Source organism: Limulus polyphemus, unplaced genomic scaffold (genome assembly GCF_000517525.1).
Source record: "Limulus polyphemus unplaced genomic scaffold, Limulus_polyphemus-2.1.2 Scaffold3267, whole genome shotgun sequence".
Lineage (NCBI taxonomy): Eukaryota > Metazoa > Arthropoda > Merostomata > Xiphosura > Limulidae > Limulus > Limulus polyphemus.
In genome coordinates, this window is record NW_013668877.1 from 25662 (window position 1) to 44799 (window position 19138).

Here is a 19138-nt window from a genome sequence, read left to right on the forward strand (position 1 = left end):
CAGAATAAGGTGTGTGTAGGTAATGAGTAATTGAACTGCAGTCAGAGAGAGACGTATTGTTGAAGTTAACGTTCGTTGTTATAGCATTTGTTTTAGCGCGATTGTTGAAATGAAGTGTATCGTAAAGTTATATTCGGAAAGAATAAACCAGTTTTATTAAGTAAGGACTTGTGTCGCTAAAGTTTCGTCGGAACGAAGTTACGGAAAGTTAATTAACAAACGGAGACGTAACAAGTGCAATAGTAGGAACAGTGTATGCAACTTCTTGGAGAACATATTTAAGTCATGGCTTAATGAAAAATATTTCTAGTCATTGTTTATCGATTGACACATAATAAAAAAAACAATATTTAATGAAATTTACAAAAAAATAATTTGATGCAAGTTAACATCAATAAGTTCATCTCTGTTTGTAAGTAAAGTACTGAACATTCTCTTATTTATCTTTTTTCAGAAATATCAATCCATTTTGCTGGTGTAGTATTTTTTGTAATTTTTAAAGTTTTCTTAACCTTTATAGAGTTGTTGAAAGGATGTTCCATATGTGTTTTTTGAGATTGGTAAATAATGTTCTAAAAATATACCCTATTGGAAAAACTTAGAACTTACATATGTAATTTGATCTTAAAATGGCAAATCACATTAAATAATTTGTTTTTTAAAGAGATGTGAACTACAAAATACAAAAAATGTACTAAAGATAATTCACATTAACTCTCACAGCTAGCTCTTAGTTCAAAATTTTCAGTTTGTCATCAATGGCAGTGTTATAAACTCCATACTCACAGAGATAATTTTACAACCATTTCAGTATTAGTACCACTGGACAAACAAGTTATTCAGCAGTAATTAAGATCCACTGTAAGAAGGCAAATAGTAATGCTTTCACACAAAAAGAGACTGATTGAATAACAAAAAGCAAATATTAAAAAAAAGGAAAGGTGAAGGACCAAAATCACATGAAGATAAAGACTTTAAACTAAATAGTGCTCAACTTGTGAAACATGAACTTCAAAAGATACCATGAAAATACAGTCAAATATCTTGAAATATTAAATATGCAATCCACAGCTAATCACAAAATTATTCTACACAAGAAAATATGTTTCATATCTATGAGAAAAGTAAGTGGTGAATCAACTCAACTGTTGGATCAATTCAATATTTAGATGAATAAATTTGTAACAATAATTCTAGAAATAATGTTGGATAAATACTTTAAAGATTTCTTTTCTTTTCCAAAAGAGATGAAATTGAAAAGAGAATCTGTGACAGAGGCCTAATGCATTCTTTAATTGGCTGTACACTCTGCTGTGTACTGAAGTTTCATCTATTCAAGGCTCATCATGTGGTGAAGTAAAATGGATTCAAAACACCATAAATGTTGGATAGGTTTGTACCTTCTTTCATTATGAAAGAGTACAGTGTGAGTACAAACAAAATTGTCAATTGTTTTTCAAACCTAGTACAAATATAAAGCTATATTGAAAGACATTTTCCATCATCATCATCATAGCTGGGCTGATGGCAGTTGAAATAATTTGAAACTGAAGTCCAGAGATGATCAAAACATGAAGTTATCCAACAAGAGCAAATGTCAGTGGTTACTTTAACACAAATATTTGCATACTAGATACAAATAAATTGCTTAGAAAGAAGACATTTTTTATGCAGTAGGAATAAAAATGGAAATGGGAAGTAATAATAATAATAATTATTGATAACTTCATTTGATAAACATGGTTTTAATGCTCTTTAAAGTGTATATTAATAATGCGGATATTTTCCACTGTGTTAAAGTGATTAACTTTTGCTTTTGATATTCATTTTTCACTCTTTTAACTGTTTTTTAAGTTTTTAAAGATTATTTCTGATTAAGTATTACTGAATGTAAATATTCATGAAGATATGGTGTTATTTAATTTGTAATTTAGTTCTGAGAACATTATTTTAAATTGATCACAAAACAAGTTCTATAACTGAAACAATCTAAACATCACCACTCAGTATTTGCTTTTTATTTAAATCTGAATTGAAATTTAAATTCAAGTATTTAGAAATGAAAAATATAAGACCAGTTACACAATTCATATTAGTTAAATTTGATAAAGCTTTATTTGAAATTAATAACAAAGGTAATATTTTTCAAAATCAGTTAAAAATCTGTCAAGGTAATTCTTATGAAAACAATAGTTTTACAAGTTACAAATGAAACTCAATAGACATCAATTTTAAATTTTAATTATGCATATATTGTTTTTCTAGGAGCTACAAGTTGTTATTGGCTTAGATTGAAATCTTGTCTGGATTTATATCTATTCATAGCACTTATGAATATTAATGATCGATGTGCAGGTGCTTCGTACATGCATGCTAAAAATTATAAACACAAGGTCAGAGTTTCTTAAAATCAGTGAACAATATATTTGAAATTAATGAAATTACTGAAAATCATATACATCTATCAACTTCTTAGTGTCTAGAAACATGCAAATAATGAATCATCAGCATAATTTATCATTTGGTACATGACAAAGCATAAATCCTGACTGATATATAGTTTAGGGTGACCTCAATTTGACAGCTATCAAATTCAAGCTCAAAGGTCATGGAATTAAGATATAGTCATGTTTACATGATGAATATTATTTATCTGGCAAAATTCCATTTACTTTGTGCAAACAAATAGTAATTAAGTATATGAACATAACTTCTGAAAGACAGGGATAAATTGTTTGGCATATTCATTTTGGAATGCATGGGCAAAAAAGTTAGTGCAACAACTGATGTTTGATATCTATGAGACAGGTAATTCTCAATTAGTTGTATGGAGGTAAATCAGATCACATGTTAGATAATGTGTGATAGTTATGCACAAAAGATTAATATAGAGAAACTAAACAAAAAAATGATATAAATGTAAGGTATACATCAACTTACAGATTTACATTCATAGGCATATGATCATAAAGTAGCAAACAACATATAACAAGTAAGCACACTTTAGTGATTCACTGAGCTCTGTACATATTGTATGCTTAGTTCTATTTTCTGTTTAAGTATTTCTGATGGCCTATGATTAGAGACAGGTTGAAGAGCGCCATCAATCAAAGTACCTGCTAGGCTGAATCCGGGTAAGAGAAAAATTATAAAGCCTCGTGGTATAAGTTTGATTTTTTTTTTTTATATAGCTCTGGAGGTTTGTGCATATATGATGCAGTTGTCAAATTATTGCAGCTCTCCTCACCCCAGCTACAGTGATGATTAGTAATAGTATTCAACAGAGCTTTAAATATTTATAATGAACATGTGTTTTTAACTATACTTTCTTTACTAATGGCTTTAAAATTAAACTGTTCAAACAATTATTCAAGAACACATTTCCTGGAAAGACAGGTAGCTATCACTCATACTACATGCTTGAAACCCACATTGCTAATTTGATTTATGTTAAAATAAGTGTTTTCCAACAGCCAATACCATTGGATGCTTGGATATTCCAAAACTTTCATCACATACTAAATATTTTGTTTTATGAATTGCAGTTACATGATTTTAATGCTGATGTTTGAGGCTATAACTGCATATTGGTTATCTTAAGAGCAATAGGTTATGAACTGTTAATTTACTTTTTCTCCAGAAAAGAAGGGTAATAGGTGATATTACTGAAGTTTACAAGATTATTCAGGATGATTGATGGAATAAAGGTCCCTGATTTCTTTGTGCTATATTATGAAGACAATATGATGAGAAGTTCAAGATTTGGAAAAGACAGGCTAGGCCCCAATTAAGATGGTTTTGTTTTTCTAATAGGGTGGTTAAATTATGGGATAAGTTGCCATCAGCAGTAGTTGAGGTCGCCAACTAACACAAGCTTAGGTGGGAAATCACTGATTGTCTGAAAAATATATAGTGCAAGTTTAATTTTTACTTTCTTTTACTCAGGAAATGAGTGTGCAGGGACACTGTTGAAGGTCCCTTGTTTTTCACATCCAATGTTATGTAAATAACCAAACAGCTAAAATGATAGTAAAATTAATACATTTCATCAATATCTATCTCAATGAGTTTCCATCAAAATGTGGAATGTATTAGAAAAATTAGTTCTACACATAAACATTTCATTATAAGATGCAATACATACTTGAAAATTTAATTATTATATTATTGGTACTCACAGATACTGAAACTGAGATAGTTTTAATTGTACTACTGTAGAGCTGGACAATTTAACTGATTACTTATCAGCAGCAATTACATCAATTACTGTCACATAGACTAATCAAAATCAGTGTTTCTGATTATTACAGGTTTTGATTATTCCAACAGTTGATTAATCAAAATTACAAATAAACTGATTGTTAAGAAAATAACCAAAATTAGGGTTTCTAATTATTAATATTTTTAATTGTTCCAACTATCCAAGAAATCAAAATATTGCTATTATGCTTATTTGCTGTTAAAGACAAAGCTAAGCTACATAATGGACTATCTGTGCTCTGTACATTTGAGCTTTATAAGTTGTTGTTGTTTTTGTTTCTTACTTTAACTTTCTTTAGCTTTGGTGATATAGGATGGGGAGGTCTTGGTTTCAATTCCCATAGTCTGCCTTCTTTGACCTGTTTTTGTAACGGTAAAACTACTAAGATTATTTGATACTGTCTCTAATTCTGAACTACTGACTTGAATTGCTGAATAAAGGGAAAGAAACTGGCTGGTAAAATCTGCAATATTTTTTTCCCCTTTGTGCCTGTACATACCATGGTTTGAAGAACACTTTACTAATCGATTAATTGAATATAACTGAAAAATGAGACTGTTAATTAATCAATTAGAAAATACCACTACTTGCCCAGCTGTGCATACTAAGTGTACTGATATAATACATATGCTTCCATTACCCCAATGACTGCTGATTCATCGTATAAGGTACAGTTTGCCTCCAGCAGTGGAATGTGAATGTGCTGTTTCCAATAGGGTACATTACCTCCTCTCACATGCATAGCTATTCTCATTCAGTGTTGCCCTCTATATGCAAAAATTTTTTCCCATGCCATAAGCCTTGAATGCCCATGATCAACGTGGTTCAACTGTGTCCCATATGTAAATCATCATGTGACAACACTCCACCAATAGGAGTGACATACACCCTCCTAATGCATGTGACCTCTCTCTTCAATTCCACCAAGCTATCACTTCTTGTTAGGCAGTAATCGAGTAGACATTTTTCAGTTGTGCTCTTTTGATTTTATTTTTTTTTGCGAAGTAGTGATTTACATGATTTATTCATTTGCTACATAGTTTTTTTCTGTAGTAGTTTGCTGCAATAAGTTAACTTTGTTTATTGATTTCTTTTATTCATTTTCAACTTTTTCATGCTATAAAATGAATTCCAAAGTTTGTGTTTAACAACTTCTAATATTATTACTGCTACTTCAAGTGCCATTACTGGTTTCTGGTCTGGAGTCTTGACTGAGAATTTTTCGACTATAATTCATCGGGAGATTGACTGATTATATGATGTTTCCTTTTTCTCTCGCCAATAATCGGATTCATCCCGCATTGTCCAAACCTGTTTATGACAATGAGGAATTTGACTTTTTTTTTCACTCCTCCTAACCTTGCCATGTTTTCCCATGCATCTCCTACGAGATCTACAAGACCTAACTTGATCTTTTTCTATATACTTTTTCAGGTGTGCTCCATTTTCTCGTTTTCACATAATACTGTTCCTTCCTTTCTTACATGACACCTGTCATTAGGGTCCCTTGTTTTCTCTTCTTCCCCTAATGTCAGAGCACAGGCTGAGTATTTCGTTTCTCAGTTGAGGACTAGTGTTAGCATACCTCATCTTCCAAGGCCTACTGATTTTTATGCTTTGGCTTATCAGCAAGCTGATAAACCCTTTCTTGACTTTCAGCAGTTGGAGTTACTTTTATCCCTAATAATCCTATCCATTTCTCCTATGTCCATTTTACCACCTTCATCTTACCCTTATAGTTCTCCTTCAGTAATTGTCCACTGTGGTGGTTATTCACTACTGATTCTTGGGTGATTCCAATTTTTCACCCTTTTCCTTTCCCCTCCACATGTGTCTGTTATACCAATTTCCTTCCCATTAACTTATGATCCAAGTACCTGTCAGAGTCTATCCAAGGTTGTGCTGACCCTTCTATCACAGAGAGCTATCACACCTGTCAGCCAACCTTATCCAGGATTTTACTCCAGTGTTTCGTCCTCTGATAAATCTGTTCTGCCTGAACCAATTTCTGGTTATCCCCTGATTTCCCATGGAGTCCTTTCTCACACTCAAGGGTTTTTATTCTCCTGGATTACGGATGTCCATGGTAAATGTCTCAAATGCCTATCTCCTTATTCATATTTCTCATCAGTCCAATTGCTATTTTGGGTTTTTCTGCTAAGGGGTTGTATATGAGTTTCACGCTTGGTCTTTTGGGCTTGCTTCAGTATCATATGTATTTTATTGGGTGGTCACAGCTTTTGCCAAATTTATGCATGCTCTAGGGTTGTTGACACCATTACTTGGATGACTGGTTCCTGTTAGCTCATTCTGAACTGGAGTCTTCTCAACAGTAGCAACTTGTGTGGTTGGTGAAGTTTTCTTTTGCCTACTCATTATTTCATCCATTTGGGTGTATTTTTCAACAGCCTCCTCATTCATGTCCATCTTTCTCCACTTCTCTGTTCGATACTGTTTTCAGTTCTCCATGCATTTACTGCTTCCTCAGTTTCAGTATAAAAGGTTCTGCTGCTTTTTAGGACCTGGTCTTCTATGGAAGCCCTTATTCCTTTGAGTCAGGTACATGTGCTTTCTCTTCAGAGATCTCTGCACAGCCCAGTGAATCTTGTTCAGGATCACTTGGACTCCCCAGTAACCATTCCTCTTTCCCTTACAAACTATCTGCATTGGTGGTTGGACAAGGACAGCACAACAAAGGGAATACCGCTTCCTCCACCTCATCCAGATTTGCATTGAATTACAGATGCTTCTCTCCAGGGTTGCCTCTGGGCAATGGTATCTGACTGTTATGTTATATCATTTCAACATCTTAGAGCTTATAGCAGTACAACATGCTTTCATTCATTTCCTTCCATTGGTATAGTACCAACAAGTCATGCTCCACTCTGACAATTCCACCATTGTGGCCTATTTCAATCACTATGGGGGCACTGATTCCTGTTTCCTTTGTGGTTGAACATTGGATCTCCTTTATTGGGCCCATACATGGTGGATAAATCACATTGTGTGTCATGTTCCAGGTGCTTTTCACTTTGTGGCAGATTGTTTATCCCACAAAGTGATTTCTCCACTCTCAGGTTTTCAAGTGGCTACAAAATCAGTGGGGTACTCCTCATCTGGATGCTTTTGCCACTTTCCTCCAATGCCAAGTTACTTCTTTTTTGGTCTCCAGTTTATCATCCTCAGATCCTGGCAGTGGATTTACCCAGTCAGAACTGGATTAGCTGGTTCCATTTACATTCCTTCTAGATTCATTGACCTATTCATTATGTGGATCTTCTAGATCAATATTTCCTACTCAAAACTCGTAAGGTTCATTCTTCCTTCTTGCCATTTTTTCTTCCATCTACTTCCCACCTTTATTTATGGTCTACTCCAGATAGACCTCTATGTCCAGTATGTGCTTTTCCTTGTTCCATTGCCCACATGGCCTCTTTTAGTGGTTCCCATTTCCACCTTTTTATTCCCTGGTACCATTCTTTTGTAGGTGATATTTCTTCTTGTACCCTTATGATTTGGAATCATCAATTGCTTCGTTTGGTATATTCCTCAGTCTTATTCTTCCCGAATTTCGTTTCAAGTTTCTTTACTTAAGATTGGGCACCTTCCTTTTTTCCTGGAGTCTCACTTCTGATGTACATTGTAGGAAATTCTTCAGTCAGGCATGTGGCCTACTCCTCATACATTGATCTCCCACTATCTTCATTGGGTAGCTGTTTCTTCATCATCGGGGTACTGCCTTCCATCTGTTGCTATCCTTCAAACATCAGTATAGTTGTGACTAGGTAAGTTAACTTTTCTGTATATGTATTTTCCCCTCCAGGGGCATGTCCCATTTAGGACTCGGATCCCGTTCAATGGCCAGTGTTGCTAGTAAGGTATTTCCTATATTTCATATCCACACTGTATAGACAAGATGAAATAATAAAATACAGTATACCCATGGCCAATAATGCACACTGTTGAAATGGGGTGTTCCACAAGATCACTAATAGGTTTTCCTTGCAATATATTTACTTCATTAATATACCTGTTCCAGACCATACTAATCCATGGACTTACATGAGTAAAGCAGAAGGGGATAGCAGCCCAGCCCTGCCATCCCTTCAAGTGAATAAATCAGGGGCTGTCTGCTTTTCAAATGTTTTTGTGGTCATCTTTTGCACTGTCTCCGGATGTTGGCATTCCTCCAGTCTCTCCACCACGTTTTATCCCCCCCCCCCATTCATCTAGTGGAGTATGAGAGTCCTGCTACTTTCCAATTCTGAGCTGCTGGGGTGGTGGACCATGGAAGAGTAATCCTGACTGTGAGGCAGTAGTGTTCTATTGGTGTGATCCTCCAATCATGTGCTCCACCAATGTGCAATTGTTCCCAGAGGTTGACATTACATCTAGCATCTGTGCAGTTCTATCCAGAGGGTCAGGTTGCATATATTTTCTTGAGGCACTTCACCTTCTGTGCAGTCCTATCCAGGGAATGATGTTGCACATATTTCCAAATAAATATGCTCCACCTCTGTGCAGTGGGTCCTGAAGGTTGATTATGCACCCAGCTTCTCTGCAGTTCTTTCCAGAACGTGAAATTGTGTATATTTCACAGAAGCAATCCACTTCCGTGTGGTCCTATCCAGAGGATAATATTGCTTTGGAGTAGATCTGTCACATTACAATTCACCCCTTCAATTGGGACCCCTTGTCCTACCATCACCTGGATGTTGGTTCCCAGTGAGTGGTTTTGGATTATAGCTGGACCAATCAACATAACTCCTCACACATGTGTTGGTTGTGATTCCTCATCCTCACACCAATTTCGTACTTTTGCCTCACATTCTCCACCTCTGTGCGGTGGGTTCTGGAAGTTGATGTTGTACCCAGTTTCTGTGCAGTTCTTTCTGGAGGGCAAGTTGCATATATTTTGTAGAGGCAATCCAGATCTGTGCAGAGGACCCAGAAGTTGCACTCCAACTTCTGTGCAGTCAGTCCTATCTGGGGGATGATGTTGCACATATTTCTCAATACATATGCTCCACCTCCATGTGGTGGGTCTTGGAGGTTGACATTGCACCCAGCTTCTGTGTGGTTCTATCTGCAGGGTGAGGTTGCATATATTTTGGATTTGCACATATGTGCTCTGTTTAGTAGATTGGTTTGATATGTATATAATTCCATTCTACTCAACTTGAGGTAAAGACAGTGTGGACCCCCCTCCTACCATGGGTCAGAAGTATTAATCCCAATGCTGCTTTGTTTTGGACTTGAGTTCACTGGCCAAGTAATGTCTGTTGCACCCTTGCCACTCTACTCCATTTTAGCTTTCCCCACATTCCTGTCTGTAGATGGTTCTTCCACAATCTTTCTTCATTAGGACTGAGATTCTGGTATATTGTGGTTCGGATTCAAACCCACCTGTTTTCCTCTCTCCCTTTTGGTTGAGCTCCTCCCAAGCATGTGACACCTATTTCCACACTGGGCACAGAGTATTCCTGGTACAGAAATGGCATAGTCTCCTACATGTTCCTCTCTCAATGGGGATGACACTTCGTGTGTGTTCTTCGGATGCTTTCGAAGGATACTTATTTCTATCACTCACACTGGTCCCTCCACCTTTTCAATGTAGGATTCTAGTTATACATGTGAGAAGAGGTAATGTACCATATCAGAAGTTACTATTTTTCTATACTGAAAATATCTCTCCTCACACCTCCCACCATTCCTCTCCGCTAAGAACCAGTGCTTATCTTTTCTGCCTAATCTCGAAGTGATAGTTTGGTAGAATCGAATAGAAGAAGTCTCATGTCAGGAGGGTGTGTTGCACTCCTATTGGAGGAGGGTTGTTGCATGATGATTTATATGCAAGACATAGTTGAACCACATTGATCGTGGGAATTCAAAGCTTATGGCATGCTAAAAAAATTTGCACATACTGGGCAGAACTGAATGAGAATAGCTATACATTTGAGAAAAGGTAAGTACCTACTGGAAATATATTTTCAGTACAAAAAAATAATAACATGCTGTATGGCTAGCAAAAATTCCATGCACATTCAAAGAGTTGGGTAGAGGAAATCTCTAATTATACAAGTTTGCACAATTTTTGAAGTTAGAGAAACATCAAGGAGTATTTGTAAATAGAAAATTCAAGTGTTTTGAAGTCCTTGAATTGGCTTATATCAAATTTTAACATTTTAAGGTTTATAATATTTCCTACAAGCCCTTAAAACAGTGCGTTATACTTAATTGCATTCATATTTTGTATCTCATAAACAAACACAAAGTAACAAGTTCTAGTTTTAACAAAAATATTACTGCTTTTCTTTCTTTAGTGCTGCATTACTTTTATCTTTGTTGCACTTTCATTCCATCCACCTGATTGCAACTTCATTTCTCTAGCCACCACATTTATTTTTTATGCTACTTACAACAAAAAATGCATAAAAATCTAAGGCCCAGACGACTCAGTCAATAGCAACTGGAAGCATCCTATCTCTTCATGGAGCAGATATATAACAGTTATCCTTTTAGCTCACTTAGTGGAAGAAATAACTGGCATGTAACAGGTCTTAGATTTCAATACATACATGGCAAAGTATTATAAGAAATGTGGAAATATTAAATTCAATCGATCTTACAGAGCTGTTATTAACCATAGTATGACAACATGTTCACTGCTGATGTTTTTCAACTACAAGATTACTGATATCATGAATAAGTTGTTGGTTGCCTTATATCTACTTCTTCTCCAGATCATGTCCCTCACCATTCTGCTTTATTGCCTTCTGTGGGGCCTGCCTTGCCTGTGAACAATTTTGGCAAGCTCTTCCATCCCCAGCATGTTATTCTGGTTATTTTCTTTTTGATGAGGAACAAGTACCTCCTTTTCTATTTGCTATGCTCATACCTCAGGTATGTGTCTTGCCTGTATATCTGAAGGATTACTGGGTTGCTATGTTTAAAGACCTCCTTTTGTCCAACTCGATGTTGATCGATGTCTTCCTAGTCCTCCTTGTACTTTGGACTTCTTTACTCTGGCCTAAGATAATGACTCTTCTATGTTTCTTGAACTCCAACCTCAGGTAACCTTTCTGTCTGCTTGAAGCACTCCTTTTTCTTATTCTTTGACTCTTTCTTACCTGGAATCTCCTCATCTTCACCTTATCTTTACTTCTTTGCTGTATTTCTACCCTTCACTTCTTTACTATGGCTCTATTTGCAACCCTGATATTTTTGTTGAGAACACATTATTTTTTGTCTCTTTGGCTTATATTTCCTCCCTTTCTCCATTTATTTTGACCTGAAATCTCACAGTCTGAATGCCTTCATTTTGAGTGTCCAACTTCCTTCCTACTCTCTCCTTAACCTAGGTGTTGCCCCTTTTCTCATTACATCATTCTTTAGGGGTATTCCCAATTCTTTGGTATGTCACCAACAATTTTCCTTTGATTCCCTGGTTTCCTATCTCAATAAACCACATATACCCTAGTTGCCTACCTGACCTTGGGAGTCTCATGGAGCTATCCCTCAGTCTTGTTACTCATCCTATCACTTTTACTTACCATTCTCCCTCCATAGGGTGGTCTGTGGAGACTCTCACCAGCAGCCATTGGGTTGCACACATTCTTTCTTAAGACTTGTCCCTTCTTTTTTGTACTCCAACTTTTCTTTCTCCTCATCCTCTCACCTATTTTCTTCCCTCCAAACTTCTAAGTCTTTGACATCTTCCTAAAAGTTTCTTAATTCTCATATGGGACAGGCTCAACCATTTCCCATACATCTTCTTTTCCTATGCAAAAGGTTCTCTTACTTTTGGGGACTCATGTTTCTCTCTACCCATGAGACCCTTTCTATAGGTTAGATAGAAAGCCACATAAATTATAGCAGTTTCTTGATATTCAAATCTAGTGTCTGATTTTTTTCTTCTAAAATGCATATTAGAAAGCTACATGAATTATTTTTGGACAAACAACACTGTGAGAAAAAATAGGCTTACTAAACCATGTACTCAAGTTCAAAAGCTCTCATGGTTAAAGTAAGTGAAAAATTTCTTGGTTTCTATGTATATTTATTATTGTTATATAACTTCTAACAAAAGTAACTGAAATGTAAAAATTATTATGTTATTATAAAATAACTTAAATGAAAAATATTAAATAAAAAAATATTTTTGAGAATGCAAGTGGGCTGCAATTGCATGATATAACAAGATACTTTGTCAACAGTAACTTGCATTAAGCTATCACTGGGTGATTTATGGCTTTGTTATGCTAATTAGACATGGTTCAAAGCACAATAAAAATTAAAAATAAAATGAAAACAGACATGAAACAGTTATGAGCCTGAGGTTACTACCATAATACTGTAATTGTCTGTTACACTGGGAAGAGTGCCACAAACCAAAGGAAATGTTAAAAAGACTTAACAGTTGCAGAGCCTAGTGAAATAGTGTCAAAATTTGTTACACGATTTAGCTATATTTACAACCGAGATAAAATCCAAGCACTTACATTTGTTGTTACGTGAATAGACAGATAGGTGAAACAATAATGATAATTAGTCTCAACTACTGGTGTTGTTGTTTCCTTATGGAATACATTGAAAAGTGAAACCTATGATTTTTACTTTTTTGCTCTTTCTTGAAATGAAGAGGTTGGTGAGACATTTACTAATTTTTAATTTATTGATTTTGTGCTTTTTTTCTCTCTGTAGGATGTGAGCTGACGAAACAACTAATGGCTTTTCTTTTCCTCATCCTTTTTCTCTGAATGAAAGAAAAAGTAAGGTAGACAAAAGGATGATTTATATTTAATTTTTTGTTGGAATAATTCATGGGATTTTTTGTTTTTGCATAAAGGATTATCATAACTGCAAGACAATCCATCAGCATTTCTGTTTTGTGGGCTCAAATAATGCCATATAACTTAATCATACTCCAGCATACAGATAGGCAATTAACTCTATATAATTCAATTACCTATAAGCATTGTATACTTTGATTGATGTCATGTAAAAATAATTAACTATTCAAATTACAATTAAATAAATTAACTTTTTCAGTATGACTGGGTCAAAGTGTACATGTCACAACTTTTACAGAGTTTTGTTCAAGGTTTAATTAAACATCTTTATTATCAATTAACTTGGCATCAAAATTTATAATTCAGATTTTTATATTATCTAAGTTTTAATTTGTTAATTCCAAAAGAAACTATCTAAAACAAAATCACAATCTTCACTTCTGTGTGTCATGTGAGACATCTGCATCTTAAATTATCCCTTATAGATGTTATATCTTTCCTAAAGTTTGAACCTCTTATCTTCTTGATTTGCTGAGATGTCAGTAACTTTGTGAAACTAAAGAAATCTCTCTACTCCTTGTCTTTTTTTTAAACTCACTGATAATACTCTTTACAATGCTGATAAACGTGTTTATAACCAATAGAAAGACTATTTTCTCCTCTATAGAAATTTTAGTCAGCCATCATTTAACCATTAATTAGCAGAAATAACTGTTTGGTGATTGTCATTCTTTGCTTCAAGCACTTGCAGAATTTTACAAATATAGTTAGAACTCTGTTAGAAAGCCTGTTAAGTTAGTTTTAGAACATTCTGTTCTAGTGTCTGATATATTTCAAGTGTTTTGAAATGCATATTTTAAAGCTAAGTGAAGTTTTATTTGAACAACTAACTTAGTGAGAACTAACAGCAACTGCAAAAATCACATGGGTCATGCATTTTGCTTGTGGTGTTTATGACAGATCTCTACTGGACTCTCACTGTGTTTTTTTACTTGTGAAAAGAGAACACTGGTCTAAAGTACAGCTTCTGCAGACGAGGAACTAGGGGAGGAAAGAATTAAAAAAAGGGAAAGATAAGGATGGAAATGAAAAACAAAATGAAATTATTGTTCAAGATGGCTTCTAGAACAGGATAGAATAGTCTGTATGGTAAATAGGGAGAAAATAATTAGATTATGCTATCCAACAATAAGGGTGGAGGAAACTACTGACAGAGCAAGTGATATAGTAAAGGTTGCTACCAGTGAGGCAGTTTTTCTAGGAGCTAAAGATGTAGAGAAGGGTAAGTAAAAAGAGTTTATTGTTAATTACAAAGCATCAAAGCATTAATAAAGACATTCAATGAAGAGGACCTTAATAATTTCTGTCAGGGATACTGCCAATACTTAAGTGTGGGGATGAAATTATAAGTAGGTCACTGTGACTGAATGCTAAACTTGGAATAATATGTAAGGACAAGCAGATTGGCTGGTTGAATTTGAGGGATCAGTTCAATTGGCTAAAGGAGTTTTTGGGAATGGATGGTTTACATTTAAATAGGGCTTACAAGGGTTATTAACTCAACTGTAAGAGCAGCTTTAAACTTAGACCAAACAGTGGGGAGAGCAAATTTGGAAGGGATGAGACAAGGACTATCTGCTGTGAAATGGACAACTAAATTGATTTGAGACATTGACGAAATGTAGGAAATTATTTAAAACAATTCCTTAAATATTCATGACAGGCATGTTCCTTATAGAAACAAAAAGGTGGCTGCAAGTAAAAAGCCAAGTTGGTTACAAAGGATAGAATTAAAGAAAATCATTATAAATATAAGAAGTTTAAATTGACTGCAATGATAGGAGACTTGGAGGATTATTGAAGATTAAGATAATTGGTCAAATGGGAAATTAGGAAATAAAAAATATAGGAAAAATGGTTGGATGAAAATGTAAAAATTAATAGCAAGAATTTCTTCTAACACATTAAGGGTAAACAGGATGTTACGATGGAAGAAGGGCCTTTGAGGGATGATACAGAAAAGCTAATATCTGATGATTATGAAAAGGCTGGGTTATTAAGTTCTACTTTTTTTCTTGATTTTATATTAATGAAGATTTAAGCACTATTCCTCAAGTTATAATTGAGCATAATACAAAAAAATGAGAAGTTTAAAGAATTATAAAGCTGCTGGGCCAAGTTTTGAAGAAGGTTAAAGATGGACAGGTGCCAGAAGAGTGGAAGTTCGCTAATGTAATTCCTTTTCTCAAGGGAGGTGATAAAAATTGTCTCAGTAAATATAGGCCTATTAATCTTACATCATTGGTGTGGAAAGTTTTTGAAAGTGCAATGAAAGATGCTTTGCAAAATCATTTAACAAAGTTTAGAATTTTGTAAGATACTTAATATGGTTTCTCAATGGGAAAATCTAGCTTTACTAATCTTTTCACATTCTTTGAAGAGATTACTACTTATTTAGTTGATATTCATTTACGAGATTCTAAGGGTTATGCAAATGAAATATGGAAACTACAAAATGAAAAGAAGTATTATTTTTCTCTGCAGGAAAACCACCCATCATTCAGACTGACTCAGCTTCATAGAAAAACTTTAGTAGAAATATTTTATTAAAAAATGATTTTTCTGTGCAACAAGCTTAGAGTGTTTACTAAAAACTTGCCCAATTTTGTTAAGATACACTTAGTAAATTTAGTTATGGTATCTACAGTTTTACACTTCCAAGATGAGCAAAATTAGCCTACCTGTACTTAAAAGTGTTAAAGTCATGGAAATAGTCAACTAATCAAAAATAGTGTTTCTCATTATTACTGTTTTTGCTTATTCCAACTATACAAGTCTCATGTGAGAATAGTCAATTAATTGAGTGTAACTGATTATCACATTGCATTAACTGCCCAGTTCTACTCCTGAAATGCTGTTATTCAGTATACTATAATCCCTACCAGATTTTTGAAGTTCATCAATAATTCCAACTGGTCTACTCGAACAGTGAACTTTTTACTATATAAGTAATAGTGATAGTTTTTTATGGAAGACTACACTTTCAAGCAATTCTTTCTTCATTCTACAGTGTCTGAATAGCAATATAAATGATTATACTTTCCACTCCATCCTACAACTGCAATAACACTGCTCTGATTCCAATATTACTGGCATCAGTATCCAACACTGTGGATTCTACTAAATCATGTCTCAGGGACTAAAATGCTTGCTCACATTTCTCCTTTCGTTTTAAACACATCTCATCTTTAGTGAAAACTGATAATGGTAAGGCAGTATTGAAGAAGTTGGCCATAAACCATAGATACATTGATACAAAACCTAGGAAACTGCAGCCTTCTCACTTGGCCAGGGGTTGATGCCAATTTCATACCACTGCTATTTTAACAGGATCCAGGGAAATTCCATCTATATCTATGATATGATTGAGAATATTTCACTTATTTGTACACTTTCCTGGTTTCAATATCAAGCTTGCTTTTTCATACACTGTAATACCATTTTCAGACTCTCTACCACAAACTTGAATGTATGACAAAAATTAAATCATATTTAACATAAATCAGCCACCTGCAGTTCCTTCAGAATAAGCTCTATTACCCTTTAAAATGTAGTGGGTGTATTACATAGGCTGAAGGGCATGGCCCAAAACTTGTACAAGCCATTTCTCATGCTAAAAGCATTCTTAGGTCTTCTCTCATCATACAACTCAACTTGTTAGTATCCAGACACAAGGGCATATATATTTAACCATTGGGCCACTTTCAATGCATTGAATTATAAAGATGTCAACAAAAGATACTACATTCACTACATTCTTTCTGACAATCACTGCAGGAAGTGAATAAACAAACTTTGAAGGCTGTATGATCCCATCCTTTATGCATTACTTGTACCTGCATGATGCTGCATTAACCAAATCAGCCATCTCTTCCTACAAATACATCAGCATATTAAGCTAACAAGTTGCTGAGTTTCTTTTCTGCATGGAGTCAAGAATGTCTACATAATCCTCAATTAGGGATCTCAGATGTGTTGATAACCATTTGTTCACCTTTGGATATAAACCTATTATAACTGCAAGCCTTAGTTACTAAAACTATGCTTACTGTATTGATAATCATTCCAGTCAACAGAGCCAATGGTGATCGGAGCATGTGATAATCAAGAGGTGGCAACAAACCACAACATGCCAGTAGGGGAAGGCTATGTCGGGGACAAGAAAGTGAAAGTCCTACAAGACACTGGGTGTAGCAGTGAGAACCAATCTAGTATCTGATGACTAGATGATGGGCAAGGTACATCTGTGTGTGCTGATTGATGGTAGAGTGAGAAAATTTCCCATAACAAAAATAAAGGTGGACAGTCCATACTATATGGGAGACCTTGAAGCCATGTGTTTGCAGGCACCCATCTATGACTTAGTGATTGGCAATATACCAAGCAGTAGAAGTCTGGAGGAGCTCAAGAAAAGAAAAGCAACCCCTGAAAGTCTCAAAAGGTGACAACCTGAATGTAGATCTTCAGGAACTGAAAGAAGCACAGAAGAAAGACCATTCATTACAGCAACCTTGGAACAAGACTCAGGAGAAAGTCAAGCACAAGAGAAAGGAGGAAAGAGACTTACAGAGTAGAGGACCAAAAGAGAGTGCTGTACCAGAACTATCAAGACAGTTCTACTGTGGAAGTTAAACAGATCACAGTACCAACAGAATTTTGGACTCAAATGATGAAGTTGGCTCATGAGTCCAATGTGGAATGACACCTAGGAGCAAAGAAGATGGCATACAGAATCACTAGCAACTTCCATTGACCAGAGGTCATTGGAGATGTGACGAGATTCTGCAGATCATGTGACATCTGCAGAGTACCTAGAGGGAAGGTAGCCAAGATGCTAATGGGTGAGATGCCTTTCATAGAAGAGCCATTCAGTAGAGTAGCTGTAAATTTGATTGGAATACTAGTATCTGTAACTGACAAGGGCAACCAGTACATGCTGACAGTAACAGAATATGGGACACATTACTCAAAAGCCATAGAACTGCTGAAGATAGAGACAGAGAAAGTAGCAGAAGCCATTCTGGAAGTTTCCTGCAGAGTAGGTTTTCAACAAGAAGTTTTGAATGACAGAGGGACCCAGATTACCTCAGAATTGATTGAATAGATGTGCAGACTCATTAGCACTAGGCCGTTCTTTACCAACCCATACAACCCCAGATGTAAAGAACTCTGTGAGAGAGTCAACAGAGTCTAAAAGAGCATGATGAAGAAGATATACTAGGAGAGATTATGTGACTGGGGCAGGTACTGACAGACAGTATTATTTGTTTACCGAGAAGTCCCACAAGCGAGTACAGGATTTTCACCATTCAAATTGCTGTGGAGAAGAACAGTATGAGGTTCAATGTAGATATTTAAAGGACTGTGTACAGAAACTGAGTGGAGGAGATGTGTCATCTTGCTAAAGAAAGTTTGTATGCAGCCCAAGGCAGTCAGAAGCACTTCTATGACAAGAATGCCAAGGATTGATGTTTAAGGTTGGACAGAAGGTCTTAGTTCTGCTACCTGTAGACAACAACAAACACTGTAGTGGAAAGAACTATTTTTAGTGGTCAACAGAATGTATTATTGAAATACTACGCCAATCTGTTGAAGAAGTACTTCGAGAGAGAAGAAGACCTAAAAGGTGCAGCTATTGAGACACAGATGGACATTGCAGGCATGGTTGTCAAAGATGATGACACTGTCAGAGAAGATGAAAACAAACTGACTGGCAAGCAGAAGAAAGAACTGCAAAATCTATTCTGCTAGTACACACATGTCTTCCAAGATAGAACAGGCAAGACAGACCTTGTGCAATAGAAGATTGAGACCATGACCATGGATCCAGTCAAGGTAAAGCCCTACCAGATGACCTATGCAATGAGAGATCTGATCAAGCAGGAAATTGAAATAATGTTAGAAACTGGAACCACTGAGCCTTAAAATTCAGCTTATTGTTTACCAGTGGTATTCGTTAAGAATAGGGACAACTCAAACTACTTTTGCATAGACTTCTGGAAGCTGAACCTCATGACAAAGTGCA

At 35.5% G+C, this 19138-nt stretch overlaps 1 protein-coding gene across 3 annotated transcripts in view; it reads right to left on the minus strand.

Annotated features, from left to right (window-relative positions):
* The window catches only part of LOC106469025 (lys-63-specific deubiquitinase BRCC36-like), a 104855-nt gene that overhangs the window by 1033 nt on the left and 84684 nt on the right, over positions 1-19138 (minus strand). The gene's annotated exons all lie outside the window — the stretch shown is intronic.